Raw genomic sequence first — 21,403 nt, forward strand, 5'->3', positions numbered from 1 at the left:
ATTCCTAGGCTTTGGAGTGGACCTGCTCACCTGGGCTGGCTACTGGATCCTTCTGGATAGGAAAAGCTATAAAAGGTTTCCTGTTTAGGGTTGGACCTTGCCAGAGCAAAGTGATCTAGCTGTAGTGTGTTTCTGTATGATCTTTGGCTCTAACTCATTGAAAATAAATGTTCAGGACCTTGGAGACCTGTAGGATAGGAAATTAGAATGTGCTATACAACCTAAACAATGGAAAGTTGCTTTAGAATCTATACAGAACAATTTTAGATTGAAAGTGATATTGGTCCAGCAAAAATTGATGCTTTGGGCATATTGGACTTCACTGTGTCTTTACAGGAAGGCGCTGTCAAATAAAGATAGATGCTGGAGGTGTAATGCTGAAAATGCCTCACTGAGGTATATGATATAGGCATATCCAGTGATATATTGTTTTTGGTCTGAAGTCATTGTCCATATCAATTTTGTATTGGCAAAATACTTTATATTTGCAGTTGTTTGTGTATTTTACATTATATTCCTGTGGTGGGGATTAATGGCAGGATGACAAAAGTAGAGTTTGCAAGCCCTTACGGTTGCTAAGAGAATTATACTTTGATCTTGGAAGGATAAACACTGACCACCTATTACACAAAGGTCTGAGGACCTCACTGCCCTTGCTACATTTGAGCATATATTCTACAAATATCAATCTCATGTGGATAACTATTTAGACATCTAGGCTTTTATTGACTAATATGTCTAATTTTAGATGGAAGTACTGATAGTTCTTGTATTCTTAATATGTGCTGACAGAGTGTTTTGTCATTGTGGTTTTTTTGCCTTTCCCTTTTTAATTAATCTTTCTTGGTTGTTGTTTTTCTTGTTTTCTTTGTTAAACTTAATATTGTAAAAAATATTAATAAAAAGAAATTTATTTGTTTATTTATTTGTTTACATCATCCCTAAATTAGGCTGACCTGGCCTACAGTCACCGAGTAAGCAACATGACTGAGGGGGGATGGGATTTGTATCTGGATCTATCCAGTCTAAGTCCAATGTTTGAACCACTACACCACACTGGTTCTTAGTGGTTCTTGACTTGCCTTGGAAAAGTTTATCAGTTGCTTTCCAGGGGGTCAAGCCAGAGACTGTGTGATGCTTTTACGTTCCTTATTTATGATGTCATGCAGTTTTCCAAAGAAAGGATGATACTTTTTAAATTTTGTTATGCCAGGGCTTGGGGAGAGAGAAAATTGAGAGCCTTGAGAAGAGAAATGACTATATACATACATCCACAGATGTTTGAGGCATATAGACTACCAAACTAATCTCATCTAAATGAGAATCTTTCATTCAGAAGTATCTGGCAAGACTTGAAAAGAGACACACAGAGAGAAATCCTTCATGGAAGGAAACTTACAGAAAGCAAGCAAGATGAAAGGAAGACATGCCAGGACTTTCTTTTCTCATCTCCTGAATCCTGAATTTTATCTCCATTATCACATTATCTTCTTTTTAAAAATAAGTATATCCATTTTGTTATCTGAGGCCCTGCTATTGCTAAGATTGTAAAATATCTTATTTCCTTCTGTACTCAATTTACGCTAGGAAATAAGCTTTTGAACATCATGCCTTAACAAGACAGGTGTTTAATCTAAAATGTGTTCCTCTGACCTTGATTCTGTTCCTAACTGTATGCCGAGATGCTGCTTAGATTTAAATTATGCCACCTGTTAGCTTTATTTTATTTTTATTTTTGCAAATAATGAAAGGAAAAGGAGAACTAGTATGGTGAAACAGAGGGGATGGGAAACATTTTTTCAGTCTTAGGACTGCATTCCCTTCTGGGCAATTTTCCAGGGGCCACACGCCAGAGGTGGGTGGAGTAATGGATGTAAAATTTACCTTTGTACAGTAGGCTAGCACACACCGCTATCCTCCATTCAGGCAGGCACGAGCCATTATCAGAGTACAAGGACACATTCCAGCCAAGGAAAAGCTCAAAGAGAGCGTGAAGCAAGGCTAGGGAGGGGTTGTGGCCTGGGGAGAATCCTAAGGACCAGACAGAGGCCTGTGGGGCAGCATTTGGCTCCTGGGCTTGAGGTTCACTGTCCCTGGTGTAACAGAACCAAAGGTGCCCATCCAACTGTCCTCTTTTTCTCTTTCCATTGAGAGAATGGCCACTCCTAACTTCACTGGAGTCCAGGCTCCATTTTTAACAGGTTCTGAAAGGGTGAATTCTTAGGATTGCTTCAATGAGGTTGCTGGTTCTGAACTTCAGCATCATAACTGTTTGTGATTTGTTTGTTTGTTAGATTTATATCTCACCCTTCCTCCCAGTGGGAGCTCAGGGTGGCAAACAAAAGCAATTTACAACATCATAAAAACAGACTTGAAAACATATTAAAACAAAACATCCTTACAAACATTTTTTTTAAATCTTTAAAAACATCTTAAAAAAAAAAAGTTTTAAAAACATCTTAAAAAGCAATTCCAGCACAGACGCAGACTGGGATAAGGTCTCTACTTAAAAGGCTTGTTGAAAGAGGAAGGTCTTCAGAAGGCATGTGAGAAGCTGATCCATGTAGACTTCTGCACATAATTTCATATTCAGGCACCCAACTGAGTGCACAACCAGGGGCCAAACTAGATGTGATGTAATTATGATAGTCCTGTGTGTAAGAGCTGCTTTTGCTAAATTCATATAAAAATGGGATGGGGTGGAGTGCATAAGTGCATTATGGGTGAGCAGGAGGGAAGAGTTGAATAGTCCCTTTGCCCATGCTCTCTCCTACTGACAAACTCCCCTCCCAGCTGTTTTTCATCTATGGAATTCTCAGAGTGGAAGTAACCCTTGCTATAGGTGGGGGAAGAAGTCTGGATAACAAGTGTTTCCAGTTCAAAAGCACAAGGATTACTCTCCCCCTCCCTTCTGTTATTACTATGCTTTAAATTGCCCAGTTCCTACTTTAAATAAAGAGTTCAGCATAAGGAAGTTGGGTCATACTGCCCAAAACCCTAATTTAGCCCTGAAACTCAGCATGCGCTGATTTAAAAAATTGTGATTGTCATGCTCAAAAGGGGTTTTGAGAATAGGCCCAAGGAATGCACATATGCTATTGTTCACTGTGTTCAGAACACTCGTGTGACCATTCACATCATGTGTCAGATGAACAATAGTAACAGACGCAAAGGCAAAGGCAAGCCTCTATTAGCTTTGTTTGGTTTTTTGCACTGTGTTAATGTGGGGTTGACTGGCCAGGATGGGCAGCTCCCAGAATTCTCCAAGAGCTCCATGTCTCATATTCTTATATACTGTAGAAAGTCCTCACATAACGATGCATAACTGAGTCCACTTGATATGTTTGGTGGTTTTGGTTTGTTTTAATGAAAAACTGCTTTGGACTATGGCAATTCAGAGCAAATAAGGAGACAGGGTATAAACCTCTTCCCTACCTGCATTTCTCTGTTCCAAAAAGCACACACCAAGTGGCTATCTGCCCCTATGTGTTCCAAATGTATATTTGCTCCTACTTCAGCTTTTCTGTCTAGATGGAAGCTCCCGCCCGTCCCCCTTGTCACAAGGTATGTTCCCCCCCCTTAACATAAATCTTTGAGATAAAGGCTGTCTGTGTGCAGGATAATGGCTTAGCATGTGGATGCATTTGAGATGAAAAAGCATTGACTAGCTGCTGCAGAACTCCTTGTGGATTCTGGGACCTCATGGTGAAGGGCGGGTAATAAATTTTATAAATAAATAAATCTACTAGCTTGGATTTGGCTCAGATGTCTTGTTTTGCTGCAGAGAGAAAAATACAATTAAAGATTTAAAGATTACACACACACACACACACACTGATTCACAATTTTAAAAATGTGGAATATACAAGGGCCTGTTTCTACCTGTGTCACTACTTTAAGAAGTGTTCAGAGACAAGTTGCTTGGTTAATCTTTTGTACTAGGTTGTTGTTGTTTCCTTAACTATTCTATTCAAGCTAAAGTCAAATCATAGGTGCTTACAGGAAATTTGTTTTCCTTTTTGTTTTTATGTCTGCTGGTTTGAATGACAAATGTACACAGAAGTTATTTATCAGAAACCTTCCCCTCCCCCAATTCTTCTCTATACAAAGTGCTAGTTCAGACACAAACCCTCTTGGAACCATCTTTCTAATACGTGGTAAGGGCATTAAGATCAGCAAATGTAACACAGTTAGTTCTGCCATGGCCTGGTGATTATTGGCTTGTTGTAACATGGAGGCAGGCTTCATTACTGATGGAACCAGTATGATGGAGTGCTCTCTCTGCTGAAATATGAGAGACCCACATTAGTATTGGCATTCTGCCGGCTCTTGAAGGCACAGCTGCTTTGGTAAGCATGCCCCTGAACTTGAACTTCCTGATATAACAACATCAATATAATAGGAAACCATTTTCTTTACCTTGTGCACTTCTCTCTTCTCTCCTCTCCTGGCATCCACTGGGGAAGGAGATCAGAAGATTTTAAACAAACAGTTCCTCATTAAAGGTGAACTGTGGGGTCTATGATTTGCTTAAACTCTGGTAAGTAAACAAGCCAGGATTTGAAACCATGATCAAAAACGTAATGTTTGATCTTAAAAACTTTGACCAAAACTTAACCAAATAACAGCTCCCCAAGCTCATAAGAGAAACTGTAGTTTGTTTAAAGCAGAAGCAAATGCATCCTTCTAATCTCCGTCTCTAGCATGCTGAAAATCAGTGATACTTGGAAAATGTTTAGGTGTGAAATGACAACTGTGAAAGATCTGCTAAGTCCAAAAAATTGAGCTTATTACCTGCTTGTAACTCTGCTTACAGGTTCATTTGGATTTGATTGCATGAGATTCCTACCCTTCAGCTATTGTCATTTATCTGTACATGTCAGCTGTCACATTTTATCCAGAGGAGGCTGTATTTCTGTGAGCCCTGATTAGCGTTTGTATGGCCATTTCAAATGGCTAAAATAAATGTGAACCATTCAAAAAGTGCAAGATAGCAATGCAATTAGTTTTATAATGCAGAAGTCCAGCCCTTTGATGTCTATCAGTGCTGGAAGGTCAGGCAAAACATTGCCAAAGAGTTAACAATTGCGCAGCAGAGATCAGCATAGCCTTTGGGTTTTGAGTGAAACCTGTTCTGCTACTTAGGATTTCAGCTCAGTCTCTGAGGTCATGGAGCTTTCTAAGGCGCTTTTAGTGCTGGACTTTAACTCTTAAATGTCCACAAACTGAATGATTAAAACATCAAAATGAAGGTATAGACATAATTCTCTTCTAAACCCTATTCCCCTGCTGTACATTTGCTACTCCTAGGCCTTCAATCCTTAAAGAGAAAGAGAGACGGATAGAAATGAGAAGCAACTGAATTAGGAAAACACACCACTCCATGCAAAGTCTCAACATTTCATTTCATTTCTAATTTGTATACTGCCTTTCTTCATTACTGTACTCAAGGCAGTTTACAGCCCAATTAAATGACAAAAGATACAACAAAAATCACATTGACATCCTATAAAAAGGATATCCAGATGTTGCTGGACTATAGCTCCCATCATCTCTGTCCATTAGCCACGCTGGTTGTGGCTGATAGGAGTTGGAGTCCAACAATGACTGGAGGACATTATGTTGGGTGCCCCTTGTTCTGTAACAATATAGCTAGAAATAAAGAAAAAACAAAATTAAAAAATCCATTAGATATTTACCACAAGTTAATATAAATGAAATATCAGAAAATGGCAATACAACAAGACCATCCACATCATTACAATAAATAATGAAAATATAAACAACCCAGCAAAAATGATAATGCATGAAATGCCATAAAGTTTTCTTTGCAAAACCCATGTTTTCTGAGAAGCCTTTGGATTGTTCTCCTAGTCCCTGTTGTAACGCAAGTACATGTAATTGAAGTAATCACATATTCCTACCCTGCCTACACATCCCTCCAATCCCCCCTTCCTCTGTTGTTTCCCTGTGTATGTTTTAGCCTGTAAACCCTTTGGGGTAGGGACCTATTTATTTGTATGAGATTTGTTAGACGCCCACCTGGCAGAGGTTAATCTGCCACTATCATACCCATTCTTTGTAAAGATAATGCTATATAAAGAAATTAATAACAACAATACTGCTAAGAGCTAACTTACACATGCATTTGATGACTACATTGTCAGATGATACCTTGCACATGTGAATAGGCCATCATATGATAGGAAGCATCTCTTCATACCCTAATACCACAGATGAGACCTTTGTATCTAAAACATCATTCTTTTCAGTGGAGACACACATTCAGCTGCCAATTCTCATGTGTACAATAATCAAGTACAAAGAAATCAAGCATGCACATGTGAACTAGGGAAGATGTTTTTCACTGTTAATAGCATACCACCCTTTTAGGTAATGGGAAAGGGAGGCTTTGCCTAACCAATATCTACTATATAGTCCATTATCTAAGCTGCCAGTGGAGCAGAAACTTGGTGTGAAACCAGTTTCAAGGATGCCAAGGTAGAAACATGCTCAGCACAATCTGAAAATGGACAGACGAGAGATGATCAGCCAAGATACTTATTAAACTAAAAGATGTCCTTGAAGAATATATTTATGAATGATGTGGTCTAATAAAATGTAGATATTACACAATGATTTATTCACCTCTGCCCAAGAACCAATTGTATAATTTACATATTGATCATAAAATTAAACTTGATGGATTTTCACAGCTCTCCCATTAACGCTTTGCCTTGAAATGCTAATGATAAGCAGAGGCATAATGTCAAGCACCCTGACACTGCAGAATAATAATATTCCTTTATTCTTTTTGCTTCTTCATCATCACAAAAGGCACAGTTCTCCTTCACATATACTATTTCCTCAAAGGACTAGTTAGTATGTTGCTCTTATCATAAATAATGCAGGTGTGATTATCTTATCTGCCTTAAGCATATATGAAGCACGGTGTCCAAGTGATTAATTCAGGGGATTGATTATTATCAAGCAGGATGCCTTTGTATTTTCTGTTTTCAGTAGAGGAGACTACGTACACATCATCAAAAAAAGAAGAAAAAAAGCATCATCAAAAAAGAAGACAAAACAAGATACAGATTTGCATAAAATTTGTATATGCTAGTGTGCATATATAGCTGAAAATTTAAAATTACTATCATTTAAATAGGCAGACATATCACCATAGTGGAGAAGACTGGTCCTGTGTTCCTAGATTATTCTGCTGTCCAGGTGCCAACTGCTGATGGGCAAGTTCAAGAGCCCCTCTGGACCATCATATTTATTTATCTTGAAACTCGAGTTGGATTGGACACACCTCCAAAGAGAGAACAGCCCTCTGTATATTAGGACACCTGCCCCCCAATTTTCTTTTCTTTTTAATTAAATTTTATTACTTTACAAAAATAGAATACTATAGTACAAACATAGCAAACACATAAAGAAAATAAAGAAATGATATATATGTATAGTTACAGCATGAAATCACAAAGAAGTTAGAATCATAATTGAGAAATTAAAACTTTTAATCCCCCTCCTAATTTTCAATGCTATTTTGCTAGTATAAATCTATATTGTATATGTGCTTGGGCACATATGTATACAATAAATGTGCATACAGTATTCATTTTCAAAGCTACCCTTTCATTTATTTACACATAATCTGATGTAACATTCGCATCAACTGCTCTGACCAGGTTTCAAGAAAGCAGTTAACAATGTTGCTTCCCTCCAGAAATATCCCTCCTTTGTTCAAAATTATGTATGTGATTTAAATGTTTAGTCAGACAAGAGCCAGCATGTTGAGCACACCGCAGGACTGGGCTCAACAGAAAGAGCGCTTATCCCTTGAGACACCTGAATTCACACACCTGAATTATCTCCACACTGAGGACAGGGAAACTGCAGTGGAAAACAGGAATGTATCTAAGATTTGCAGAATGCCAGGAGCATTTTCTAGAGTGTAACAAAGTTTTAATATCTCTGGATGCATACAGTTTCATATTTATGAATCTATTAAAACACTGCTCAATCTTCAACTCCCTCCCTCCCTCCCTCCCTCCCAAAGCAACTGTTGTGTGTGTGTTTTTCTCCTGCCATGTTAACGTCTGAATAGTGTGAAGGTCAATGGAAATGGCAGTATGGAAAAACACACAGTGTCTTTATGGTTTTCTCTGGTTTCCTTCTCCTAGATTCATACCCTTAATCACAATGAGGAGTGAGCTAAACAGTATCTTTCCATCCCCCATACCATCATAATCCAGTGTAACAAAAGTATCTTTGTTATACCTGTATGTGCTCCTTTGCTATTGCCTACTGACCTGACATTTCTTAATCTGAGCTTGTTTTCCAGGTCACCAGTTTGCTTTCCCAGTCTTTTATATCCTCGGCTGCAATAGGGTGAAGTCATAATCAATCATTATCATCCTGTCTCCATTTTACCCTCTCAGATACTGCTGGTGAGCAACATAAAGCTTTTAAAGCTGTTAACTAAAGCAAGACACAGAGGCTTAGCATGATTGATATATGTACTTCTTCAGATCATTTTTTTCAAACTAAAGCTTTCTTACATCAGGAATAACTATATCTACAGAGGCATATCCACCAAGACAAAGTGTACAATCTGGCAAAAAAAGCCAATCCTTAACAATTTTCCACAGATTTTTTTTTTTTAATAATATCACTGAATGGAGGTTTCTAAGAATATTTGAATAAAGAAGTCATTATTTCCCCCCCCTGCTAAAAAAAACACAGATACCTTAAAAAGTATGCTAATCTGTACAATATCACTTTCTCTCAAGACTTTCTCTGATCTGGATAGCTGATTTTTGTTTTTCAAGAAAGATTTATTAAATGCATGCCAAGCAAAGAGGCAGCCTGAAGATTCATGTGCCACCACATGGCCAGCTGGTCAAGCAGGGGTCATTGGCCATTCTGCTTTGTGGATTTCTAGCAATCCATAGGTGCCCCCACCTCTTCTGCTAACTGTGGACAAATGTGGGAGGTGTTTAACCCAGCCTTTCTATTCAATGAGCAGATCAGGGACAATATAAGGGTTTGTGCAAAAAGCACGTGTTCACAGGATGGTACTAATAATACATTTTCTCCTTCCACTCAAAGCTATTTGCATCCAAATCAAGTAAAAAATGATCCTGGAACTGCTCCTGCTCCTGCCCCTTCCCTTCCATAGCTATTCTACAACTTTTGAGGAAGGACTGTAGCTCAGTGGTAGAGCATCTGTTTGCATGCAGAAGGCCACAGATTCAATCCATAGAGTCTCCAGACAAGGCTAGGAATGACCTTTGTCTGTCATCCTGGAGAGCTTGTGCCAGTCAGTGTAGTCAATACTGAGTAGGGTTGCCAGGTTCAGGGCCTGAGACTGATCCTGTATCTTTAGGAGAAGGGAAAGTCAGCCAAGTGCAAGTGTTCTTGCAACACTGTAATGGGAAAAACCATAAGGTGGAATTCTCCGTTCCCCCTGCACAACTTTTAAAGATACAGAAGACCTCTTGGAGGCCGGGCCTGGCAAAAAAGAGGTCTTCTGTATCTTTAAAAGTTGTGCAGGGGAAAGGGAGAATTCCACCTTATGGTTTTTCCCATTACAGTGTTGCAAGAACACCTGCACTTGGCTGACTTTCTCTTCTCGTAAAGATACAGGATCAGCCTCAGACCCTGAGCCTGGCAACCCTAATACTGAGATAGATGGACCAATGGTCTGACTTAGTAAAAAGCAGCTTCCTGCGCTCCTACAAATCTCAAACACTGCTGAATTATTTGCTTGTTGGGTTCTTGATCAAAGTAAGACATCTTCATTTGAGCTATATAGTAAAGTTTGCTTACCCTGTAGTAATGGGGAGTTCAAGGGAGAATCCCCTGTCTTGCCAAAGCCTCCAGAGGCAGGGATCACAATGGGGCATGGGTGGGCTAAAGAAGGTGGAGGGTCAAGCAGAAAGGGAAGCTGTAGCCCAGCTGTGAAGGCAGTAACATTTTCTCAGCTCTTTTAGTTGATCCTAAGAAGAAGTCCCAACCTTGTGCCCTCCAGACGTTTTGGATTACAACTCCCATCATCCCTGACCATTGGCCATGCTGACTGCAGCTCATACGAGTTGTAATCCAATACATTTGGAGGGCATAAGGTTGGTGAATGGTAAATGGTGTCATAGTTTATTTGTTTATGTATTATTCCATGTGTGGTGTAGTGGTTAAGGTGTTGTACTACGACCTGGGAGACCAGGGTTCAAATCCCCACATAGCCATGAAGCTCACTGGGTGACTTTGGGCCAGTCACTGCCTCTCAGCCTCATGAAAACCCTATTCATAGGGTCACCATAAGTCAGAATTGACTTGAAGGCAGTACATTTACATTTATTCCATATAGGATAAAATAATCCTAACAAAGGCCTGAGGAGGTGCAGAGTGCTGCCAGCTCACGCAGGCCAGGGCATTTCCCCACCTATTTTTGCTTCACCAGTTCCACACTGGCATAGATGGGCCCTTCAGGGGTTGAACAGAGTTTTGGATACAGCAACTCAAGACCCACTGGCCAGGACCACATGTTGCTGCCTGAGAAAAGACAAGATGACATCCATAAGAACATGAGAACCCTGTTGGTTCAGTCCAAAGGCCCATCTAGTCCAGCATTTGGTTCTCACAGCAGCCAAACAGATGCCCTGATGGGAAGCCTGCAAGTAGGTCCTGAGTGCAACTGTGCACTCCCCATTGCAATTCCCAGCAACTGGTTTTCAGAGGCATACTCCCTCCACCTATTGCATGTACAAAAGCTAACTAGATTGGCAACTGGATCTTGCTGTCAATGTGGTAGCAACCTACACTGCACCCGAGGCAGCAAGCTAGTTTAGGGGGTATATAACAGGCCAGTGACACATGTCGCTCTGGTGTCCAACATATAGCAATAGCTGGAGGGCTCAGGAGGAACGACAGGCAAAATTGCCATTGCTGTCCCTCAATATCTGCCACCTGAGGCGATGGCCCATCTCAGCCTAATGGTAGGGCTGGCACACCACCCCAAAAAGCCCTATTTGGGGGCTTTTGACTAACTACTGCTGGTGACCACCAGCACAGGGCTCCTACTGGGAGAAAGGGCGGGATATAAATCTAATAATAAATAAATAAATAAATAAATAACTTACTGCGAACCTTAACAAAACTGAGACCTCTGCCACAGCAGATCTCACTCCCACCAGCAATGCTTCTCTCCGCTGATAGAAGCTAGCAGAGAGGCAACTAAGTGCCATCCTAACCCCACCCACCAGCTATCTACATTCGGGAGCGGGAGGAGTCCTTGGTAATTCACTAAATAATGTAAAATATTCTCTATTCTTTTGAGCAGGGATAGCCAATACGGCACCATCCATGATGTTGGACTACAGCTCCCATCACCCCTGGCCATTGGCCATGCTGGCTGGGGCTGATGGGAGTTGGAGTTCAACCACATCTGGAAAGCATCACATTGGCTATCCACTTTAGAGTGTTGGGCTAAACAGGGTTGTATCGAACTCTGCTGTTCCACTAGCATGGCATACTTCCGCTTGCACAATGGAAACTTCCCCTCTTCTCCCCTCCCCTGCAGCCACCTGTGTATCCTCAAAATCTGCTCCAAAAGGTTGGAGGAACCTCTGGAACAAATTTTGGGGATGCACTGGGAGAGGAGAGGAAGGGGAAGTCCCATTATGTGAGTGGAACCCTGTTCTCACAGCGCTGGATACAACCCACAGATTTAAATCCCCACTGAACCATAAAGCTCATTGGATGACCATGCACCAGTCTCTACATTTACTCTCAGCCTAACCTACCTCACAGGGGTGATGTAGGGATAAAATGGGGAAACAGGAACATGCAGACCATTTTGAGTTTTTTGGAGGAGGGACAGTATAAGCATGTAATAAACTAGGACCTACCTACCTATGGATAAGGCACAGGAGACAGGAAATAGGCATGGCTTGAGAGTGACATGTAAAAATCTGAGGCAAAAGAAGTTCTTTGGCTCTCTAGGGGCAGAAAGGGAACCAGGAGGAGAATAAATATTGGGAGAATAGCCTCTTTTTCTCCAGCTGAGGCTAAAGGGTCCTGAGGTTTGCCTTACGTACACACCCCTCTCTCAAAATTAATTTATCACAATTTGGGAGGAGAGAAATTCCTTCCAAAAGCATAGTTTCTCCATTGCAGGCAGCTACACATCTATCTCTCTCTCTCCTTGCAGACACTTTGCATTGGCTGTGCCAACAGGGACCGTGTGCTGAGTTGCACATGTGCGACCCACTTGTAAAAGGGGAAGTAGTGCACTAGAAAGGAAGTTGGCTAGGACAGATGTTTCTTTTGCCATCATGAACATGTCACCTTTTTTATTTTTATTTTATTTTATTTGGCTCAATACACAGTACTAGAAAACTATTGACAGTGATGAGCCAAGCATTTAGTTTAAGGCATGTTTTGACTTGCTCCTGTTGATCTTTCTCTTATGGCTGTGTCTATGAAATGATAATATAGGTTTAATTAACAAGCTTACACACACACACACACACACACACACGTACGTACGTAACATTGGATATCCTTCCTTCTAATCATTATTTCTTCTTCACAACCCCCCACTGAGGGATTGCTGTTTTTTTAAAAAACATAACAAGAACATTGATTCCCCACATTAACCTGTGTAGACACCCAGGTTATTTTTTAAAGTCCTCCTCTGGATGCCCCCAGGTATGGCAGGTGGTGACAGGAGAAGAATAGACTTTTTGGTTTTTTGGGTGGTGCCTTTGGAATGCTTCCACCGGGGAGGCTTCCCTGGCACCCACTCTCACATCTTTTCAGCCCTTTTAAAAAATTTCCCATGTCTTTGAAATTCCAGCTTTATTGCTGCAATCTCTGTTTCTTCTACCACTCTGTTGGTTTTGTTGGTTTGTTTCTGATTGTATTTTTTGTATTATTGTTTGCTTATTACCTGCTCTTGAAATAGCTATGTATACTGTAAACTGGACTGTTTAAGTGCAGAGAACAAAATAGTTGATTGTATGCAAAACAAGTGGGACCTACACCTGGCTGTGTGGAGGGCTCCTGTTGTTTTCTTCAGGATACTCCATTCTTCCTCCCTGAGTTTTCCATCCCTCCCCCCCCCCCCGGAAAAAGAAAGCCAGCCAGCATTGAATACCTGCTGAGTACCCCAAGCTTGCTGATGCCATTTTGACAACACTCAGGAAACTTAGTGCACTATTAGCATATATGGTGTTAATCACCCCATCCCAATATTGTTGGTCTGGATAGTGAACAAAGATCTCAGAATGGTCTTATATGTGAGAGGGTGTGCGTGTGGGGTAGTGGTGGTGGTGAGGGGAAATGTCATATATAACAGTATGATTTTTTTTTCTGTCCAAAGTAAGATACTGATGAGCTTTCATTGCTTTTGTTGCTTGACGGAGCACTCCTATCATCTTAGAAATGTAAATGAATTCCAATTAGGAAAGGAAACATCTCCAGGGAAAGCACAGTGACAGGCAACTGTAGTGCCAGGGGAGGGTATAAATGATGAAAGGAGACTCACAGTCTTCAGGAAGACTGATGTGTTAGAAAACAAAGACAAAGACAATGGCTATGTTCTGTTATTAATCTAGATTGAGACGATGTTGACTAGACTTCACTTGGTAAAGTTCACGAAGATCTCTGTGGAGTTTAGACTCTTAAGCAATTAGCAAGGTGAGGGGTTGTTTATATCACAGCTCATCTTGGAGCCCTGAAACCTGTTTTCAAGGCCCAGACCATGCTGGAACTAATGTGGTAATAATAAAAATAGGTCAATGCCTTCTGTTTTATTGAGTTCAGCAATTTATATACTGCATGATACTGTAGTCTCTGTGCAGTGTGCATGAGCAGAGTCCTTTTTCGCTCATCATTATTAAGGACCAGCACCCCAGACATCTGAGGAGATGAAAAACAGGTTTCAGACACACTTAATCCCAGCATATCCCCAGATAGAAACTGAGCACAAGCTGATGGGGAGATATTATTGATTATTATTATTATTTATTACATTTACATCCCGCCCTGCCTCCCACTAGGAGCCCAGGGCAGCAAACAAAACACTAAAAACACTCTAAAACATCACAAAAAGAGACATTAAGGCATATGACAGCAAAACACATTTAAAAACATATTTTTTAAAAAAGCTTTAAAAATGTATTTAAAAGCAATTTCAACACAGACACAGACTGGGATAAGGTCTCTACTTAAACGCTTGTTGAAAGAGGAAGGTCTTCAGTAGGTACTGAAAAGATAACAGAGATGGCACCTGTCTAATATTTAAGGAGAGGGAATTCCAAAGGGTAGGTGCCACAGTACTAAAAGTCCGCTTCCCATGTTGTGCAGAATGGACCTCCTGATAAGATGGTATCTGCATGAAGCCCTCACCTGCAGAGCGCAGCAATTGACTGGGTATATAAGGGGTAAGACAATCTCTTAGGTATTTTGGTCCCAAGCCCTATAGGGCTTTCTACACCAAATCCAGAACATTGAACCTGGCCAGGTAGCTAATGGGCAGCCAGTGCAATTCTTTCAGCAGCAGGGTGACATGTTAGTGATACCCTCCCCCAGTGAGCAGTCTTGCTGCCACATTTTGCACCAGCTGCAGCTTCCGGACCCCCCTCAGGGGCAGTCCCACATAGAGTGCATTACAGCAATCCAATAGTTATATGTAGTTGTAGGCATCTGACCAAACACATACATCCCACCAAATTATTTATTTATTTATTATTTTATTTATATCCCGCCCTTCCCTTCCTCCCAAAGAGCCCAGGGAGCACAATCTATTTAGGTGCAGGGCTTATTTGTGGACAATTCCCAGAGGTTCAATATAGCCCCTTTTCCTGCCTCCATTCTAAGCCTGGCAGAAGGCACAGGAAACCTGTGCACATTTTCATATCCCCCTTCTGCCCTTCTACTTAATTTGGGGTAAGTTACTGTACTGAGCTTGAATAACTTGCAGAGAGTTGAGAGGAAAGGAGTTGGGGAGATGGGAGGTATGAGCAGATCACCATAATAACCTGTTGTGCACTAGGCAAGTGGAAAACAGAAACAAAGGGAACCCTTGGCAAATGAGTGCTACACCTTTGGTGGACTGGACTGTGCCCATCTTCCATTTCCAATGTTCAGGCTGTGAATGCCGCTGCTGATGTAGCCAAAAGAGCACTAACACATACCTACTAAAAGTAGGTGTCAAGTGGTTGAGGGGAACCCCAAGGTTTGCAGAAGTAGAAAAATATTTAGGGGGAAAAACTAAGGCTGGACACGTGGGCAAATGCTGACTGACTGTTGTGGGTGGAGGATGGAAAACTGGAGATGGGGAAGCTGAATGATACACTGCATGCAACAAATATACACCCTCCATTTATGTACTCTACAAGTAATTCCCCATCTCGTGTGATGGTGGGCAGGACAGCCTCCGATCATCAGATAAGCTATGAGGGGAGATATGGTATATAAAGGGAGGCCAGTGCAGTTTAGTTGGATTAAAGCCATCTTCCATGCCTTATCAAAAGAGCAAATTTTAATGCAATCATTGATCCCCATGGAAATTTCGCTCAGTCCTGATCATTAACATTCTACTATCAAAAAAGCAATCTTAGGCTTATTAGTTTGAATAAACTATGTTTACTTGCTTTGTCATTGTCAACTGCAGCTTGGAAGAATATGTTTTAGCTGAATGGACCAAGCAAATTGCAAACACAATCTCTATTAAATATTTAAGCCCCTGCCAAGTACACTTCCCAAATGTTGCCAGAACAGTTGCTTGGCTGAATTGTCAAACACCTGATACCTCTCCAATCCAATATCAAAGCACTAAAGAAAGGGTTTATATCCGTTTGCAAAGGTTGACTTATTTTTGTTCACCGAATCGAATATTATGATTCATGGTTTTAAACCATGTTCTTATAAGTAATTTGACAGTTATTTCTTTTTTGTGATGAGAAAATAGTCCTTTAAACATGTATTTAGTACAGGAAAAATCCTTTACCATTGTGTTCTCAGTCTGCATTAAACAAAAGAGAACATACAAACAGGCCTCTGAACCTAAGGAGAAGCCTGCTGGATGAGGCCAAAGGTCTCTGTCCAGCAGCCTCTTCTCACAGTGACCAATCAGATGCCTTTGGGAAGCCCACAAGCAGGACCTGAGCACAAGGACACTTTCCTCACATGTGATTTCCAGTAACTAGCATTCCAACAGTAGAGGGAGGACATAACCATCATGGCTAATAGCCATTGATAGCCTTATCCTTCATGAATTTGTCTAATTCTCTTTTGACCACCGAAGTTTGTGGCCATATCTACACCTTTAGGGAACATATTCCATAGTTTAATTATGCACTGTGTGTGATGGCATGCCATTTTGTTGGTTGACTCTCCACTTAGCTTGAGTGATAAGACATTGTTGTCAGTAGCTCACCATGCAATTTTAACTACTCTAACACAACACATAAAAGTTGGGGGGCATAGGTATGATATATCATATGATAGAGAATAGACTCCTCATATTTTATCCACCGGGTGGCATAACGTCTTCCTCTATAACCAGAGTAGCCAATGTGGTGCTCACCAGATATTGTTGGACCATAACTACTGTCATCCCTGACCAGATGTGATGCTGGCTAGGGCTGTAATCTGGAGGGCACCATGTTGGCTATCTGTGTACTATGCAACTAGTACAATGGCAAAGGTAACTAGCACAATGGTAATATCTGATCTGTCACACTAGATTTCTTACTCATCCCTCACATTTCTAAATTAAAACCAAGCAAGACTAGCCCTACCGTTGGGCAATGTGAGGTTGAGTGTCATGAAAGATCAGCAAATTGTTAATTATTTGATTGGTTGTCATATTTTAACTGCCAGGGGGAAGGAGAGGTGCTTGTAGGATTTTCTCCTTCAGCTGCCAGGTTGGCTGGCCTTGCATATTGTGCCCCTTGATTTGTTGTGGGGGAACAGAGTGCTGCATTCTGCTTCCCCTTGGGTAGCAAAATGTCTTGGGCTGGCCCTGAAACAAAGCTTTGGATTTATGATTTAAAAGAAAATGAATCACATTTCAGGTTCTTAAATGGTCCTTTGTAGTTATTTAAACCAGTTCTAATGTTGTTGCAGAAACAATCCCATTATACATGTAAGAAGCTTGGTCATATATTTTTTTACCCTTTCAAAAATAAAAAAAGGTGTGTATGATTAAATATATTGTATAAACAAAGTGTAAATAAGTAGTATTACCATTTGACTCTAGGTGGGGCAGTAGAGTTAAACCTAAGCAAAAGAATATTCATTCATTCCAAAACGTGAAGAGGACAGTCTGCAGCAAATGTGTCAAAAATATATTGATACTCTGAGGATGTGTGTGTGAGAGAGAGGGGGGGGGAAGCAAAAGTTATATATATATGATTGTCCTAGTTCTCAAACATAAATATTGTTGTTACTGAGAATTTTTTATTTTTTCCCCTAGCAGTTAGCATATGCATTGGTATTGCACATGATGTGTGAGATAATCCTACCAGTGTCAAGGCAAAATTCCCACATCATTAATGACAAGCCACACTTCTCCCCACAATGCCTACAGCACTTGGTGACTTTTTAAAGTTTTGTTGTTGTTTTTAATTTAGAGGCTCCATGTTTCCCCACTATCCCATATAAACATGCATGTTGCCTGACCCTTTAAAGTGGTGTGCAGTCTACCAGCAAGGCTAACAGTTTCTCTGCAGCAATATCTACCACTTAGTAAACACTTTGCTTTTAAAAACATTGCTTTAATTTCATTATTTGACAACTGTATATTTGCCATTTCAAGCACAGGAGTGCACATGCCTCTTGATTTTTCAAAACATGTTGAACACAAGTAGGACTCTCCCCTCCACAGCACAAAAATAGCCCCCCAAATAGCTCACTGGCTGTAGCTTAGTGGGAGAGCATCTGCCTTACATGCAGAAGGACCCCTGTTAAATCCATGCTGTCTCAAGATAAGGCTGGGAAAAGCTCCTGCCTGAAATCCTGGAGAGCCACGGCCAGTCAGAGTAGACAATGCTGAGCTAGATGGATCATTGGAGTGATTCAGTCTAAGGCAGCTTCCTATATTCCTATCTATTACACAGGGTCAGGAAATACTATTACTAGGGCTGTATCATCAGTAGAAAAAGTACAGCACATCTCTAAGAAATACAATTTGAGTTGTCTACAATGCAATCCTGTACGTGTCTACTGAAAAGCAACTCCCATTGAGTTCAATAGGACTCTGTTAGGTAAGTTGGTGTAGGATTGCAGCCTAAATCCTCCAGAAAGACCCTCGTCCTCTATTGCACTGTTATCAGTTCTTCTGCTTAATTACATCTGGCCAGCCACTCCCTACCACATTAGAATCCAGAGATCCCTACTCTGTCATACCATGTCAATATGGCATACTCATTAAAATGCTTACAGTGAAATCCTGTTCATGTTTACTCAGTTCCATTGGGTTCAGGCAAGCGTCTATAGGACTGCAGCTTCAATCTCTCATATACCAGTTGTCTGTACAATAGAGAAGCAGGAGAGAAATTGTGGCAAGCAAGAGATAAGTGAAAGTGCACATTTAGCAACAAAAAGAAAAGAGGAAGAAGAAAAAACTGGGAAAGGCACATTTAATTCCTTTATGTGCCTATAGCTAGCTGTGAGATAATGGTTTATGACTTATTTTGCCTGTCAGGGTAGGTTTGGGCATTCTTAATGAAGACACCCCAAAAGAGAAATATACACATCATCATAGTTTTGCATATATCCTGTAGTGAAACCACAGACTTAACTCAGCTTGCAAGTTTAAAATAGCCCTTATGAGAGAGAGACCCATTTAGATCTAATAATTTTGCAGCTATACATTTCATCATTGTTGAGTTATAAGTGGCAAGCGCTTACAAATTTCTGCCCCTCCCACTTTTTTTGTTCCCTCCCCCCTCCCCAGAACTTTTAGGCTGGCTACGGGCCTGCTGTTCCTATATGCAATGTGTCATGTGATAAAACTGGAATATTGGTACTACCCTACCATATCAGATGTCTACCATTTCAGCCAAAGACCTGGCTCATAAAACATAATGGTCTGGGGAAAGTTCCCATTTATGCTGCTGAATTACATAAATATTCTGCTTTAAGACTCTCAAGTTTTGTATTCATTGAGAACTTATCTGAAAACGTTTTTTGTGGGAGGGTTCTGAGTGGGTCAGGATATCTGAAAGGAAAAAAAGAAGGCTAAAAAGAAATCGTTGAAAACTAGAATGATCTACAACATTCATACTAGTTTTTTTTAATTGCTTTTAATCCTATATTTGGAAAAGACCATTTGCCTGTGTCATCCTATTTTAATAGTATGCAAAAAGGATTCTGCATTAGACTTGTCTAGCAGAATGTATTAGCCCTGAAGTGCTTCTGTGCTAGGACACCAGCCGCCCTGGGCTCCTTCTGGGAAGAAGGGCGGGATATAAATCTAACAAATAAATAATAAACAGTCCTGTGATAAAGATAAACTTTTTCTGTTTCCACAGACCAAAGTGTATGGCTAGTTCTTCTGAAGAGAGATAATACATTAACAAAACATAAAAGCATAAGAAGAGCCCACTGGATCAAGCCAATGGCTCATCTAATCCAGCATCCTGTTCTCACAGTGGCCAACCAGATACCCATGGAAGAAGTCTAATACAGGATTCCCGGAATGTTCAAGGAGAAAAGCAGGAAAAGAAGGGACTCATCCTTTCTGCAATGAGATCAAGTAGGCAAAATATAGATAAGTGAATTAATGATGAAGCTAATATGGGAACGGGAAAACATCCATCAGTAGTTAGTCTTGCAATAAAAAGTGCATTTTAACATAACAAAAAGGGAAGCTTTATCACAGATGCTTAGCAAAAACAGCCCAACCCTGATCTCATTAAATTCAGGGACTAATAGGATTAAATCTAATGTATCTGACACACTTCTGCACAACAATTGTCTTTTGAAGGCTTTGATCTACATTCACAAACTTGCATTAAATCTATCCCTCACAAGTGAATGAATTCAATGCTCTAGGGCATTTTCAAAAAGAAGGGTTTTTAAACCAAAGGAAAGCGCAATCCCCACGCTGATTGCTGCTAGTGCATTTAACCTTGAACCAGCCGAATCCGCACAATCTGGAATGTGGGAAGTTGTTTCATACCAAGACTATTTAGCCCTATATTTGGTTAGTAGTTCTCCAGGAACTCAGGCAGAGGTTTTTCACATTACCAGCTATCTGACTTTTCAAACTAGAGATGCTTGGAATTGAAACTGAGACCTTCCACATGCACAACTTTTGTTGTTCCACTGAGATATGGCCATTCCCCAGTCAAGTGACAGAACATTTCCTGGACTTCAGACTACAGCTTTTGGACTATTTATTTGATCATTCCACTACAGGAAACAAAAAAAATTACAAGTAAAAAAAAAACATGTGAGAGATGAATTCCACCCATTTTTCTCCTAGACATGCTATTTTATTTCTATATGCAGAGACTCCCCCATCCTCCCATTTTGGAATGACCACCACCATCTGAAGCTTTAATTATGGAAAAAGCTTCACTTGATTCTGCTAATTGTAGCCATAGCAGAGATTAATGTGACAGATCAATGATTCTTCGTGGCAGAAGCAGCCAGGGTAGGGGAAGGAAAGATTGCAATGCCAGCCTTTCTTTTCTATGCTAGTCATAATTATATCCTCCTAGAAGTACTACTTTTCCTGTTTTGATGCTGTGATCATTGCTCTGCTCACTGGGAATAGGCATTCAGGAAAAAGAAACCATTGCATGATTCTTAAGCTGGTGATGGCCATACAAATCCTACCATTCTTGCTACACTTTTTCTGGGTCCGTTTCATTCTGGTTTCTCAGTTTAGGCATTGGAACTGCTTTGGTTGCTGTGATAGATGACCTATGTGAGAAGGACAGGGAGAGTACTACCCTATTAATTCTCTTTGACTTCTTGGTGGCTTTTGATACCATCTGCCATGGTATCATTCTGGAGCAGCGGCCTAGGATGTGGAAGCAGACATAGTTTTGAAGTCTTTCCATTCCTTCCTGGATGTCCACTTCCAGAAGACAGTGCTGGGAGACTATTGCTCTTCCACATGGAAGTTATGCTGTGAGCTACCATGGGCCTCTATTTTGTCACCCACAGTTTATCTGACCAGGAAGATGAGAGTCTGAGAGTTGCACTCTGCAGTAAGGACCAGATTCACCATTTGTGGGTGCTGTTAGATCTGGCCTTATCCTTGGAGGCCTAAATGGCTTCCATGGCACAAATTCAATCCACCAGCTTAGACAGAGATAGCTTAGCCACAGCTATCTGTGTTCTGTTAAGATTCCATTTGGATTGCTATACTGTG

Source organism: Rhineura floridana, chromosome 1 (assembly GCF_030035675.1).
Source record: "Rhineura floridana isolate rRhiFlo1 chromosome 1, rRhiFlo1.hap2, whole genome shotgun sequence".
NCBI lineage: Eukaryota > Metazoa > Chordata > Lepidosauria > Squamata > Rhineuridae > Rhineura > Rhineura floridana.